Source organism: Staurois parvus, unplaced genomic scaffold (genome assembly GCF_062004578.1).
Source record: "Staurois parvus isolate SC_StPar_1 unplaced genomic scaffold, SC_StPar_1.0 ptg000409l, whole genome shotgun sequence".
Taxonomy (NCBI): domain Eukaryota; kingdom Metazoa; phylum Chordata; class Amphibia; order Anura; family Ranidae; genus Staurois; species Staurois parvus.
In genome coordinates, this window is record NW_028318205.1 from 7,139 (window position 1) to 21,331 (window position 14,193).

A 14,193-nucleotide genomic window follows, 5' to 3' on the forward strand; every position below is an offset into this window, starting at 1 on the left:
GAATAATGTATACCTCTTACACCGAATACCGTACTCATACATTACACACAACCGCTCAGCCCCCATCCCCAGATCACACACCAACATACCCACAATCCTCTGCAACATTTATGCAAATGAGAGGGGCGGGGACTTTGCAACCTACCACTCAGAAAACGGGGGCGTGGCATCAGAGCATGGGGGCGGGGCGACAAAGCTTTGGGGCGGCATCTCTATGTCCTCCCATTGAACTTTTTAGAGGGGGTGGCTTTCACCTCCATAAATGTGGGGGCGTGGTACCTCTCTAAATGAGAGTGGGGAAAAGACCGAAACTCCGCCTGGGGGGAGGAGTATGGTGTAGAACTCTTCGAGGGGGCGGAGAAGAGGCGGGATCAGAATCCTCATCTGCCGTGATGGAAGGGGCGGGTCTCCACCTAGGGGGAGGAGAACAGGAGGCAAATCATAGAGAAAGAGGCGGCGCTCTGTGGGTTGAGGACACCTGAAGTGACAGGCTGCCCTCTTTTCTACTTCCGGGTCACCTCTGTTTCCATGGCCGCGCCCTGGGATTACAGGGGAAGGAGACATGGACATAGTGGATGGCTCCTCCCACTCTTACAATACTAGATATCTAATAGAGAGATGGTGTCACTGAAATTTGGTTTGGTGTGTTAATGGAATTCTATTCTTTACATGAATCTGAAGAAGAGAAAAAACCTGTTGCCAAGAAAGCTCCTGCCAAAATGCCTCAAGGGAAGAAACCTGGAAAGGAGGAGTCTGAAGAGGAGGGTAAGCTGCCTGCTGTCTTATGAATTGTTGGCACAAATGATGAACAATTTTGGGACTTAATACTGATCTTTGATGACTGATGTTTGCTGATGTGCCATAAATGTGATAACTTTGTTTTTAACATGCAATGGAGATCTCTTTTTACTGGAACTTTTATTTTTTTTTTACTTGTGTAATGAAAGAAAACCTTTTGTCAGATTTTTTTTTTTTTTTTTGCCGTCTGTGTCCCCGTTGTAGAGATTCAACATTTTGTTGCCACCAAAACATGAATGCAGGAGACCTTTTTCTAATGGGGGCACGTTTTCCTGTGACAACTGTCTGAGAGGATATCCTTCACATTGGAAAGATATCTCCTCTTCATGTTGAGGCAACATTGAAGGAAGTGAAGGGAATTCTCTGACACAGATGGTCAATAAATGTAACCCTCTCCTCTTCTATCCAACATATTTAAAAAGGGAAAAAAAAGCCTTTTTGCTCTACTTAACTGCATTGCCATATTTAACCACTTCAAGTCTGGACACTTTTACCCCCTTCCTGGTCCAGGCCAATCTTCAGCTTTCAGTGCTATCACACTTTGAATGACAATTGCGCGGTCATGCAACACTGTACCCATATGAATTTTTTAGCCTTTTTTTTAGACAGATAAAGCTTTATTTTGGTGGTATTTATTCACCACTGGGATTTTTATTTTTTTTGCTATGTAAATGAAAGTCCAAAAATTTTGAAAAAAAGTGTTTTTCTTATAAAATTTTGCAAATATATATTTCATCATAAATCTTGGCCAAAATGTATTCCGTTATCTTTCTTGTAAAAAAAAAATCCCAAATTAGTTTATAACCAAAATTATAATTTTTAAACATTTTTTTAACTATTTAATTTTTTTATATTTGTTTTTTTACATACTGTCACTCTAGGAGTGGAGTGTCACCATGGTGACACTACTTTTTTTTTTTTTTTTTTTTATACTTTACCAGGAAATTGAGCATTTGTTTTCATTAGTTTTTTGCTGAAAAATATTTAAAAAAAAAAAAAAAAAAAGTTCATACATTAAAAAAATTTTTTTACCTTCTTAAAATATTTTCAGGGTTTCATGTGCATTTTTATGTACAAATGTGCGCAAAATGTTAAAAAAATTGGCTCTGGAAGTGATGTGTTTAGGAAACGTTATTCGGGGCGCTGGATGTATGCTGGACTCTTGGTTTTCTGGCACCTATAGACCTTTGTCGTGTACTATGCATATCCAGATGCAGAGATTATCGAAAATGTCAGGAAATCCATATTGGCTGTGTGCATTCCAGTTGAGAAAATTTGAGAATTCTCACCTGGCAATATAATGGCCCTTCTGGGGTACAAGTGTCAAGAAAATTTCAGTTGAGTTTTCTCTTGTCAGTAGTATTAAGTCTGCAAGTGTCAATTTCCTTTAGGTTTTCCAAAACATATGCGGTCAAACCTAAACTTTCAGTTTGTATGCAGTCAGGAAGGCTCTTGCGTGTCTTAGTTGAAGGTAAATCTAAAGGAAATTGAATAGGAAAGTTGTGTAATGTATGGCCAGCTTTAGCCTCTGTTCTGCAGTTGCCATGGTGCTGCGCGTGTGATTGGTTATAACACCAACCATTAAATGGCTTGACAGTTTAGTTGAAAGATGCAGGCAACTGTGACAGTTGTTGTCATGGGATGCTCTGAATGTCATTTATGTGAAACTGTTAAATCGGTGTGTGTATATCTCTGCTTTAAGTTGTGTTCGTATAGTAGCATAATAGCGTTCCCTTGGGTCTCTGGGACAGATAATGAAGCTGAAATTCCTGCTTTACATGCTAATTCTATTCAATGTTGGCCATCATTTCAAAGTTCATGCCATATTTGCTAATGTGTATTTGGTATTTCTGGTTAAAATCTTTTTTTCTTTTTTTTACTCCTTTTGTTAGATTTGTCAGTATTTGTTGCAAATCTGAATTCTGCAAAAGATTATGATGAACTTAAAAATGCTCTGAGGGAGTTTTTTCTGTAAGAAGAACTTGCCAGTGCAGGATGTTCAGATTGGAGCCTCCAAGTAAGTATTTCTTAAGATAACGTGCTGAATAGGCGCCCTGTGCTGCAGCTCCTTCACTTGCTCTGCAACTGCATGCTTCTGCTGGTTCACACCTATGCAGTTTGCGTTTCTGCAGTGCTTTTTGCGGTGTGTTTTTGTACATACGGTTTTTTTCTAGTTGCTAGGAAGATTAAACCAAAAAAATGCATTAAAAAAAATGCACTGCATGCTTTTCCGCATTGTCTCCATTGAAGACTATAGAACCGAAAACTCAACTTTGTGTTAAAAAAAAAAGTCCCTGACCCTTTCCAAAAATATATATACCTGTGCTTAAATCCCAATAGCTTGTACATGCATTTATCCATCAGGTGCTAAAAGGGATGTAACCACATATTAATATTAATTACACCCCTTTAGCACCTGATGGATAAATGCATGTACTAGCTATTGGGATTTCAGCACAGGTAGATCTTGTTTGTTGTATTGTTGGGTCAGTAGCCAGACCTGAACCTTGTAGCTCTCCCCCATTGTGTCTTTTCCCCTATGCTAGCATTGTGTCCACAGTAGCATTTGCGTCGGCAGAGCAGAGTAGGACTGGCCATAGAGGGATTACTTTGACACAGTTGGCCAGCTTAAGCATGTATTGCAATATGTGTGAACTAAATATTCCTATTTATTGCATAGTCTGCAGGAAAGGGTATATACCAGTGTGCAGAGGGTCCTCAGAATTTCTAGTGTTAATATGTGGTTACACCCCTTTAGCACCTGATAGATAAATGCATGCACTAGCGGTTGGGATTTGAGCACAGGGATCTCTTGTTTGTTTGTTGTGCTGCAGCTCCTTCACTTTTCCATCTCTACTGCAGGAGGTTTGGCTATGTGGAGTTTGCTACTGCGGAGGAAGTGGAAAAAGCCCTGAAATTAAATGGAAAGAAGGTTCTTTGTTTTGTGATGAAAGTAGAGAAGGCCAACACTCCTGCAGAGAAAACAAAAATGCAGAGAACATAGGATAGGATCTGTTTGTCCTCCCATATAGTACTTTTGTTTTTAAATTGATCCGTTGGCTAGTTTTTACATTTTCATAATATGATTATATATTAAATGTACACATCTAGCCTAATAGCAAGCAAGAATAGGTCCTGTGTATCTTTTGGATTCTAATTGACTTTAAGGCATGGATTGTGAAACTCTCTGTAAATTAAAGTCAATTACTGCTCACTCTTTGTTCCCTTTATAGTGATGCTGTTATTGGGGGGACCAAAAAGATGTTGGCAGCCTGGTTGTTATGCTGACACACTGTTTTTAATACTTAATCACCAGTTTTAATAAAGTGAGCAGATAAGGAAGGTTGGGGTTCAGTCAAGCCCATATTTGCATCCTTGTTTCAACAATAGCTTCAGTTTCCTCATAGGTAAAGTTTGCAGTACTAGAGGAAGACAATAGTAGCTTTGTCGTGGTGCATGTTCCAAAGTCGTAGAAATGTAGGCCTGATGTGTTCAGTTAGCCCTTCACAAAAGGTTTGTTCTGTGAGTTTAAATAAACGTTGCATTTCAGTAGTTTTCTAGAGCTATACCTGCATTATAGTTTGCAGTGAAAATCGTTGAATTTTCAAAGTGGGGCTGGTCTAAACTGAATCTAGCAGAACTCCAAGGTGGTGGTCCTGGAGCTGCTTATTTTTCCAGATGCACGAACTCTGTTTGTTAAGAACATCCCCTATAGCACAACTTCAGAGGAATTGCAAGAGATTTTTGAAAATGCCAAAGACATCCGTCTTCCAACTTCAAAAGATGGTGCTAGTAAAGGGTAAGTAGATCCATGCTGTCTTTGACTGCCTGCAAAAGAATTTGCACATTTTAAAGTGTTAGTAAACCGCAGGAGAAAAGTGATCCCTGCAAGTTAATGTCATAATATGCTAGTATGCACTGCATACTAGCACATTATGTAAAGCTTATCTTAAAACTAAGCCCTCCGGTGGGGCACTGTCACTGCTGCAGAGGCTTCTGTCTTCACCTGGTCTTCCTTTTCAGGTTCCGTCTGATAGGCCGGGCCATGATGGTGTCACTCATGCGTGTGGGAGTCCCGGGCTACGGCACAGTACTCCGAAGGATTGGCATGGGTATGCCGTTCAGAGCGCATGCGTCGGCTTTAAAAATGGATATCTTCTAAACAGTGCATGTTTAGGACATATCATTTCATCTACAGGTAAGGCTTATAAGCTTACCTGTAGGTAAAAGTTAAAAAAAAAAAACAAGTTCACTGCCACTTTAATGAGATTAAATGGATTTACTCGCGCTTTATTGCATTGAGTTGCCCATTTATTACTGCCAGTGTGTGGTAGCAGACTTTAGAATTGCACAAGAATTTAATACAGTGCACTACAAAATACATACAGTTGTGTTCAAAATAATAGCAGTCAGACATTGCTAACCTGATCAATCACTGTTTTTGGTTCAAAATCATCGCAGTGTGGAGTTCTATTAGTGAGGTCATTCATTCTTTGAAAAACAGGTGGCAATTATTGCCCTTATTTAAGGAAGGAAGGCAGCAAATGTTGTACATGCTGTTTACAGTGCATTTCTCTCTGAAATTCTGAGGAAAATGGGTCGTTCCAGACATTGTTCAGAAGAACAGCGTACCTTGATTAAAAAGTTGATTGGAGAGGGGAAAACATATAAAGAAGTGCAGAAAATGATAGGCTGCTCAGCTAAAATGGTCGCAAATGCTTTAAAATGGCAACCAAAACCTGAAAGACGTGGAAGAAAGCGAAAAACTACCATTCGAATGGATAGAAGAGTAGCCAAAATGGCAAGGACTCAGCCAACAATCAGCTCCAGGAAGATCAAAGAAGGTGTAAAGTTACCTGTGAGTACTGTTACAATTAGAAGACTCCTATGTGAAGCCAAGCTATCTGCAAAAAGCCCCCGCAAAGTCCCACTGTTGAAAAAAAGATGTGTGCTGAAGAGGTTACAATTTGCCAAAGAGCACATTGACTGGCCTAAAGAGAAATGGCGCAACATTTTGTGGACTGATGAAAGTAAGATTGTTCTTTTTGGGTCTAGTGGCCGGAGACCGTTTGTCAGACGACCCCCAAACACTGAATTCAAGCCACAGTACACTGTGAAGACAGTGAAGCATGGTTGTGCAAGCATCATGATATGGGGATGTTTCTCATACTACGGTGTTGGACCTATTTATCGCATACCAGGGATCATGGGTTAGTGTGAATACATCAGAATACTTGAAGAGGTCATGCTGCCTTATGCTGAAGAGGAAATGCCCTTGAAATGGGTGTTCCAACAAGACAACGACCCCAAACACACCAGTAAACGTGCAACATCTTGGTTCCAGACCAACAAGATTGACGTTATGGAGTGGCCAGCCCAATCCCCGGATCTTAATCCAATAGAAAACTTGTGGGGTGACATCAAAAATGCAGTTTCTGAGGCAAAACCAAGAAATAGAGAAGAACTGTGGAATGTAGTCCAATCATCCTGGGCTGGAATACCTGTTCACAGGTGCCAGAAGTTGGTTGACTCCATGCAACACAGATGTACAGCAGTTCTCAGAAACAGTGCTTATACAACTAAATATTCATTAAGTGATTCAAAGGAAAGCAAAATCTTCAAACATTTTTCAGTTTATATAGTGAATGTTTGAGCTTGTAAAGAAGAATACAAACACTGCTATTTTTTTGAACCGTCTAATATTCACTTTTCTTCAATTTTTTTTAAGCGGAACAACAAAAATTTGATATATTTTTCTTCATGTTTTGATTTGATTTTGAATGTGTAGTGTTCCCAATGCATTTGTGTGTATGGAAATAAAAGCTATTAGAAGGATGTTGAGCTTTATTCACTTTTTTCAACACACTGCTATTATTTTGAACACAACTGTGTATGTGTAGTAAAATGATCTTTGAATTCTGTTTCTTGAATATATTCAGCTGTGGCATGGTTCTCTATACATGTATATCATGTTAATATGTGAGAATATCTTCATTCCTTTAGAGGCAGTCTCCAGGCTTTCTTTTGATTATACAGTTTAATGTTACTAGTGCTTATAAAGCGCTTACATTTTCTACTGACTGCAATATTCCATTATTTGGCCTGCTTGGACTACAGGCTAGCAAGGACTTTTTGGGACTGTTGGTAATGCCAATGCATCTAGAGACCTACGCCAGCTTTTTTTTAAATATATTGGAGAACAATCGGGGTTCTGGTCATACCCTATCTGTCTTTCTGAAATTCTATTGTGTACAGTAAAGGTCATAGAAGATACTGGTCTCCTGTGCATAAGATGGATTTACAGTGGGGCAAAAAAGTATTTAGCCACCAAGTGTGCAAGTTCTCCCACTTAAAAAGATGAGAGAGGCCTGTAATTGGCATCATAGGTAGACCTCAACTATGAGAGACAAAGTGAGAAAAAAAAAATCCAGACAATCACATTGGCTGATTTGGAAAGAATTTATTTGAAAATTATGGTGGAAAATAAGTATTTGGTCAATATCAAAAGTTCATCTCAATACTTTGTTATATATCCTTTGTTGGCAATGACAGAGGTCAGTCGTTTCCTGTAAGTCTTCACAAGGTTGGCACACACTGTTGCTGGTATGTTGGCCCATTCCTCCATGCAGATCTCCTCTAGAGCAGTGATGTTTTGGGGCTGTCGCTGGGCAACACGGACTTTCAACTCCCTCCAAAGGTTTTCTAGGGGGTTGAGATCTGCAGACTGGCTAGGCCACTCCAGGACCTTGAAATGTTTCTTACGAAGCCACTCCTTCATTGCCCGGGCGGTATGTTTGGGATCATTGTCATGTTGGAAGACTCAGCCACGTTTCATCTTCAATGCCCTTGCTGATGGAAGGAGGTTTGCACTCAAAATCTCACGATACATGGCCCCATTCATTCTGTCCTGTACATGGATCAGTCGTCCTGGTCCCTTTGCGGAGAGACAGCCCCAAAGCATGATGTTGCCACCCCCATGCTTCACAGTAGGTATGGTGTTCTTTGGATGCAACTCAGCATTCTCTCTCCTCCAAACACGAGGAGTTGTGTTTCTACTAAACAGTTCTATTTTGGTTTCATCTGACCATATGACATTCTCCCAATCCGCTTCTGGATCATCCAAATACTCTCTAGCAAACTTCAGACGGGCCCGGACATGTACTGTCTTAAGCAGCGAAACACGTCTGGCACTGCAGGATCTGAGTCCCTGACAACGTAGTGTGTTACTGATGGTAGCCTTTGTTACGTTTGTCCCAGCTCTCTGCAGGTCATTCACTAGGTCCCCCCGTGTGGTCCTGGGATTTTTGCTCACCGTTCTTGTGATCATTTTGACCCCACGGGGTGAGATCTTGCGTGGAGCCCCAGATCGAGGGAGATTATCAGTGGTCTTGTATGTCTTCCATTTTCTGATTATTGCTCCCACAGTTGATTTGTTCACACCAAGCTGCTTGCCTATTGCAGATTCAGTCTTCCCAGCCTGGTGCAGGTCTACAATTTTGTTTCTGGTGTCCTTCGACAGCTCTTTGGTCTTCACCATAGTGGAGTTTGGAGTGTGACTGTTTGAGGTTGTGGACAGGTGTCTTTTATACTGATAACAAGTTCAAACAGGTGCCATTGATACAGGTAATGAGTGCAGGACAGAGGAGCCTCTTAAAGAAGAAGGTACAGGTCTGTGAGAGCCAGAAATCTTGTTTGTAGGTGACCAAATACTTATTTTCCAACATAATTTGCAAATAAATTCTTTCCAAATCAGCCAATGTGATTGTCCGGATTTTGTTTTACTCATTGTGTCTCTCATAGTTGAGGTCTACCTATGATGCCAATTACAGGCCTCTCTCATCTTTTTAAGTGGGAGAACTTGCTCAATTGGTGGCTGACTACTTTTTTGCCCCACTGCATATATAAGCAGGTGAGAATAATGTAGCTGTAATGAAGAGGCTGGTATCACAGGTCTGCCTAAATGGTTCGGTTTTACAATTTTAACCATGCCAAAGGGTATTTCATCGACCTTTCTTTGTAGACAACTTGTCTACAATCCTACTTGGCCTCAGTTAACCACTTGGTGCCCACCCATAATGTACTGCAGACAGGCAGCCACTGTAGGCAAAGCAACATAACCGTACATCGCTGCCTACTTCTGAGTTTTGGGCATGTGCATGGCATCCCCTGGCCAGCACCCTCTGTGATTTTACACAGCGGGAGCCTGTGAGCAAATCCCAGCTGGGACCTGCTGATCACCAGTGTACAATCACAGCCCAGAACTGTGTTGACTATCAACAGAGGGATCTATCTGTTTCTCATCCAGGATGAGAAACTTGGAGATCTAGTAGTAAAAGAAGCACACGTTACACATAGTTGGGCACACCCCTTGATGGTAACCCCCCCTTCCATCCAGTGTCATTAGTACAGTGACAGTGTATAATATCACTGTATTAATGTCAGTGGCAGTTGGTCAGTTCCCCCCAGTGTCAGTGTCAAGATTGTCACACTATTGCAATCCCCAAGTTGCTGATCACTGCCATTGGTACACAAATAAATACAAATGTTAGTGTGTACATGTAACCTAGGTTTGTTTAAAAGTTATAGCACCTACAATCTATCGATATACACTTTTCCATCAGACATATAGCACAATACATTTTGGCCAAAAGTTATCTTTTTTTTTTTTACTATTTTCATTGGATATGCATATAATAGCAGAAAGGGAAAAAAATAAACTTTTGGTCTTTTGATTTATATTGCAAAAAAAAAACCCAGTGGTGATTGAATGCCACTAAAAGATCTTTGTTTACAAAAAATTGTATATAAATTTCTCTTGGGCTCAGCGTTGTTGACCGTGCATTTACCAGTTACAGTAACGCGTCATTCAGTATAGCATCAAATGGCTTAGTCATGCAGGATGTAAAATCTTCCGGAGCTGAAGTTGTTAATGAGTCGAGTAGAGTGTAAGCTTGTTTTTTGTATTTGGCTGCAATGTGGTACACCACTATTCTCATGCATTAACCTGGGGATCAGCAACCCATAGATCGCGGCCAGGTGACTGGAAGATGGCAGTCTGGACTTGCTTACAGAGTGCAATGCAGAGGGGCTACTTGTGAAGTTGGAGCTGTAGTAGGGATCCAGAGCTGCATAAGCCAATGCCGCCTGTGTGCTGGCTTCTGTCCAATGTGAAGTGATACCAAATGCACTCCACCTCTTACCCTGGCCAGCTGTCTCCAGAGTGGTGTCAGCAGCAGGAAAGAGATCTTGAAGTCACTGTGAAGCAATATACTGGGCATAATAGTATAGGGTTGCTTTTGTACTGATGCACTGCAGTTTACCCACACTGGTGCAGTGGACCTGCAGCTTGCCTGTGGGTTTGCTGCACTTGGCCACATACTTTTATTCAATCCTACTTTCTGAAAGCACACCAAAACTCCTGAATGCAGGATTTCAGAAAGCACACCAGACCTGCAAGATATAATAGAAGTTTATAGAAAAGTGCAGTTAACCCAGGAAAGTTACAGATGCTTTGCACCGCAGTGCATGTAAACCACAGCACATCAGTGTGAAAGCAGCCTTCTAGGGTGCCCAGAACGATCCATTTAAATTTGTAGTTGAAAACCTGCAGTTGGGGTGTGGTGTTTGTTTTGTTTTTTATCTTTTTTCCCCTTGCCCTAACTGCACCCCCTTTAGCGGCAATGGCAAGGGGTGTGCACATGTGGCAGCAGGAGTTATAAGTGGTCATGGTTGGTGGGTGTAGCATCTGTCAAGCATGACCCATTCAAGTGAAAGAGGCTGCTCTGCAATTGCCCTGCAACCTTGACCAGTACAGCAAATGGGGTTAAAGCAGGCAGCATTGTTGCTTCCTCACCCTGTTTTTAACCCTTTAGTCTAGGTTCACACCTAAGTGTTTTGCTTTGTGCAGAAATGCACAGCAGTCCATTTAACATGATTTCCTATGGGACATATTCCAGGGGTGTGGACATTTTTTGAAAAACCTACTCGTCCAAGGGACTAAATCGGTGTCCCAATCTACTTGTCCCTCATGACAATCTACTTGTCCAGATATTGAAAACAAAGTGAACCAAAAGGTGGATATTAGGAATATTTTAAAAATAAAAAGGTTTTATGGTGACTTAAACATTTAATATTTCTAACATTGCGCTGTTTATGTGATGGGGGGCAAGTCTCTGATGGGGGTGCTGCTTATGATTGAGTGTGGCTTTGAACGAGTGTGAAGCAGTTAAACACAGCACTTTAATTATGCCTTCTCTACATTCACAGCTAACTGCATCTATCTCCTACCTCCGCTCTTAACCAGAAAAACGCATTGACTCCTGTTAAATTCTGAACAAATGGTGTATTTATATTTGTATATGTTGACCAGTCCTCACCTCCTAGGTGCACTCAGGTTTACGACTGTAGCCTGGTTCCTAAGAAACATCCCCCACTATTCATGTGATCCTTATCAGCTTCTAATTGGGGCGGAGTTGAATGCTCATTTGAGCATCTCCCTATAAATTTAGATCAGCTCATGGGGGGAGATCACTGATGGGGGTGCTGCTTCAGATTGAGTGCGGCTTTGAACGAGTGCGAAGCAGTTAAACACAGCAGTTGAACTAAAGCAGCAGGAAGACACAACAACAGCATAAACTCTCCTGCACGCTGGACAGACTGCAAGCAAACACCCTGGGAAACCTCTCTTACATACCTGAGTCCCACTCTGTGTACCTTTTATACAATACACCCCCTCTTCTCCTTTCCATATTACTATCCTCTGTTCCCAAATCTCATTTCTTTACCCCTCTGCTCCACCCCAAAACTTGTACATCTCCCCCTCATTGCTATCATCTCCCTACTATTGCTCTCATCACCTCCCCAAAATGCCTCTTCCGCTCCTCCTTCTCATTTTCCTCTCCTCCATTCCCAAAATCCATTCACTATATCCCTCTACCCCTCCCAAACAATTGTATATTGTGTCCTCACTGCTTCCTTCACCCCTCTACGGCACCCACCACCTCCTCCTATTACTCCACTCTCCCACTGACCCGAACACCTCCACTAGTAGTTTCTCACGCTCCTGCACATCCCGCTCCCATGCCACCTTTCTCACCCTTCTCCTCCTCATAACCGCGGGGGACATCTCCCCGAATCCTGGCCCTTCACCACCTCCCTCACCCGCACAACACCCTCCCGCCTCCACGTCCCGCCGCAACCCTCGCAACTTAGTATCTGTCCCCCTGCTCCCTAAAATCTCCCCCCCGTTTTCATGTGCACTCCTGAACGCCCGATCGGTGTGCAACAAGCTTACCGCCATCCACGACCTCTTTGCTTCCCGCTCCCTCATCCTCCTAGTGATCACGGAAACCTGGATCCAGGCCACTGACTCCTCCCCTGCTGCACTCTCCTACGGAGGTCTCACCTGGACCCACTCACCCGGACCTAACGGTCGTAAAGGTGGTGGGGTTGGTCTGCTCCTGTCACCGCAGAGCACCTTCCGAGTCCTCCCAAACCCCCCTCCCTCCCACTCCGATGGGATCAGTCCATGTAAAGGGGGCACTCCGATGGGATCAGTCCATGTAAAGGGGGCACTCCGATGGGATCAGTCCATGTAAGGGGGGCACTCCGATGGGATCAGTCCATGTAAGGGGGCACTCCGATGGGATCAGTCCATGTAAGGGGGCACTCCGATGGGATCAGTCCATGTAAGGGGGCACTCCGATGGGATCAGTCCATGTAAGGGGGCACTCCGATGGGATCAGTCCATGTAAGGGGGCACTCCGATGGGATCAGTCCATGTAAGGGGGCACTCCGATGGGATCAGTCCATGTAAAGGGGGAACTCCGATGGGAACACTGCATGTAAAGGGGCAATCCGATGGGATCAGTCCATGTAAGGGGGCACTCCGATGGGAACAGTGCATGTAAGGGGGCACTCCGATGGGAGCAGTGCATGTAAGGGGGCACTCTGATGGGATCAGTGCATGTAAAGGGGCACTCCGATGGGATCAGTCAATGTAAGGGGGCACTCTGATGGGATCAGTGCATGTAAAGGGGCACTCTGATGGGATCAGTGCATGTAAAGGGGCACTCCGATGGGATCAGTCAATGTAAAGGGGCACTCCGATGGGATCAGTGCATTTAAGGAGGCACTCCAATGGGAACAGTCCATGTAAAGGGGGCACTCCGATGAGAACAGTCCATGCAGAGGAGCAAGCCGATGGGAACAATGCATGTAAGGGGGCACTCCGATGGGAACAGTCCATGTAAGGGTGCACTCTGATAGGAACAGTCCATGTAAAGGGGCACTCCGATAGGATCAGTCCATGTAAGGGGACACTCCGATGGGATCAGTCCATGTAAGGGGGCACTCCGATGGGATTAGTGCATGTAAGGGGACACTCCGATGGGATCAGTGCATGTAAAGGGGCACTCCGATGGGATCAGTCCATATAAGGGGGCTCTCCGATGGGAACAGTCCATGTAAAGGGACACTCCGATGGGATCAGTGCATGTAAGGGGGCACTCCAATAGGAACAGTCCATGTAAGGGGGCACTCCAATAGGAACAGTCCATGTAAGGGGGCACTCCGATGGGAACAGTCCATGTAAAGTGGGCACTCCGATGGGATCAGTCCATGTAAAGGGGGCACTCCGATGGGATCAGTGCATGTAAGGGGGCACTCCGATGGGATCAGTCCATGTAATGGGGCACTTAGATGTGATCAGTCCATGTAAAGGGGGCACTCCGATGGGATCAGTGCATGTAAGGGGGCACTCCGATGGGAACAGTCCATGTAAACGGGGACTCCGATGAGATCAGTGCGTGTAAAGGGGCACTCTGATGGGATCAGTGCATGTAAGGGGGCACTCCGATGGGATCAGTCCATGTAAGGGGGCACTCCGATGGGATCAGTCCATGTAAGGGGGCACTCCGATGGGAACACTGCATGTAAGGGGACACTCCGATGGGATCAGTGCATGTAAAGGGGCACTCCGATGGGATCAGTCCATAAAAGGGGGCACTCCAATGGGAACAGTCCATGTAAAGGGACACTCCGATGGGATCAGTGCATGTAAGGGGGCACTCCGATGAGAATAGTCCATGCAGAGGAGCAAACTGATGGGAACAGTCCATGTAAGGGGGCACTCCGATGGGAACAGTCCATGTAAGGGGGCACTCCGATGGGATCAGTGCATGTAAGGGGGCACTCCAATAGGAACAGTCCATGTAAGGGGGCACTCCGATGAGATCAGTCCATGCAGAGGAGCAAACCGATGGGAACAATGCATGTAAGGGGGCACTCCGATGGGAACAGTCCATGTAAGGGGGCACTCCGATGGGAACAGTCCATGTAAAGTGGGCACTCTGATGGGATCAGTGCATGTAAGGGGGCACTCCGATGGGATCAGTG

At 43.8% G+C, this 14,193-nt stretch overlaps 1 long non-coding RNA gene and 1 other non-coding gene across 2 annotated transcripts; one reads left to right on the top strand and one right to left on the bottom strand.

Moving 5' to 3' along the window:
- The first annotated feature begins 794 nt into the window (after window positions 1–794).
- LOC149455029 (small nucleolar RNA SNORD82) lies at window positions 795–860 on the top strand. The gene has a single exon (XR_016314123.1). It is a non-coding gene; the product is annotated as a small nucleolar RNA SNORD82 (small nucleolar RNA).
- A 3,214-nt stretch (window positions 861–4,074) lies between these two features.
- Window positions 4,075–12,333, bottom strand: LOC149455030 (uncharacterized). The gene is made up of 2 exons (XR_016314112.1): window positions 12,092–12,333; window positions 4,075–4,626 (listed from the first exon to the last, which is right to left on the bottom strand). It is a non-coding gene; the product is annotated as an uncharacterized LOC149455030 (long non-coding RNA).
- Window positions 12,334–14,193: the final 1,860 nt, after the last annotated feature.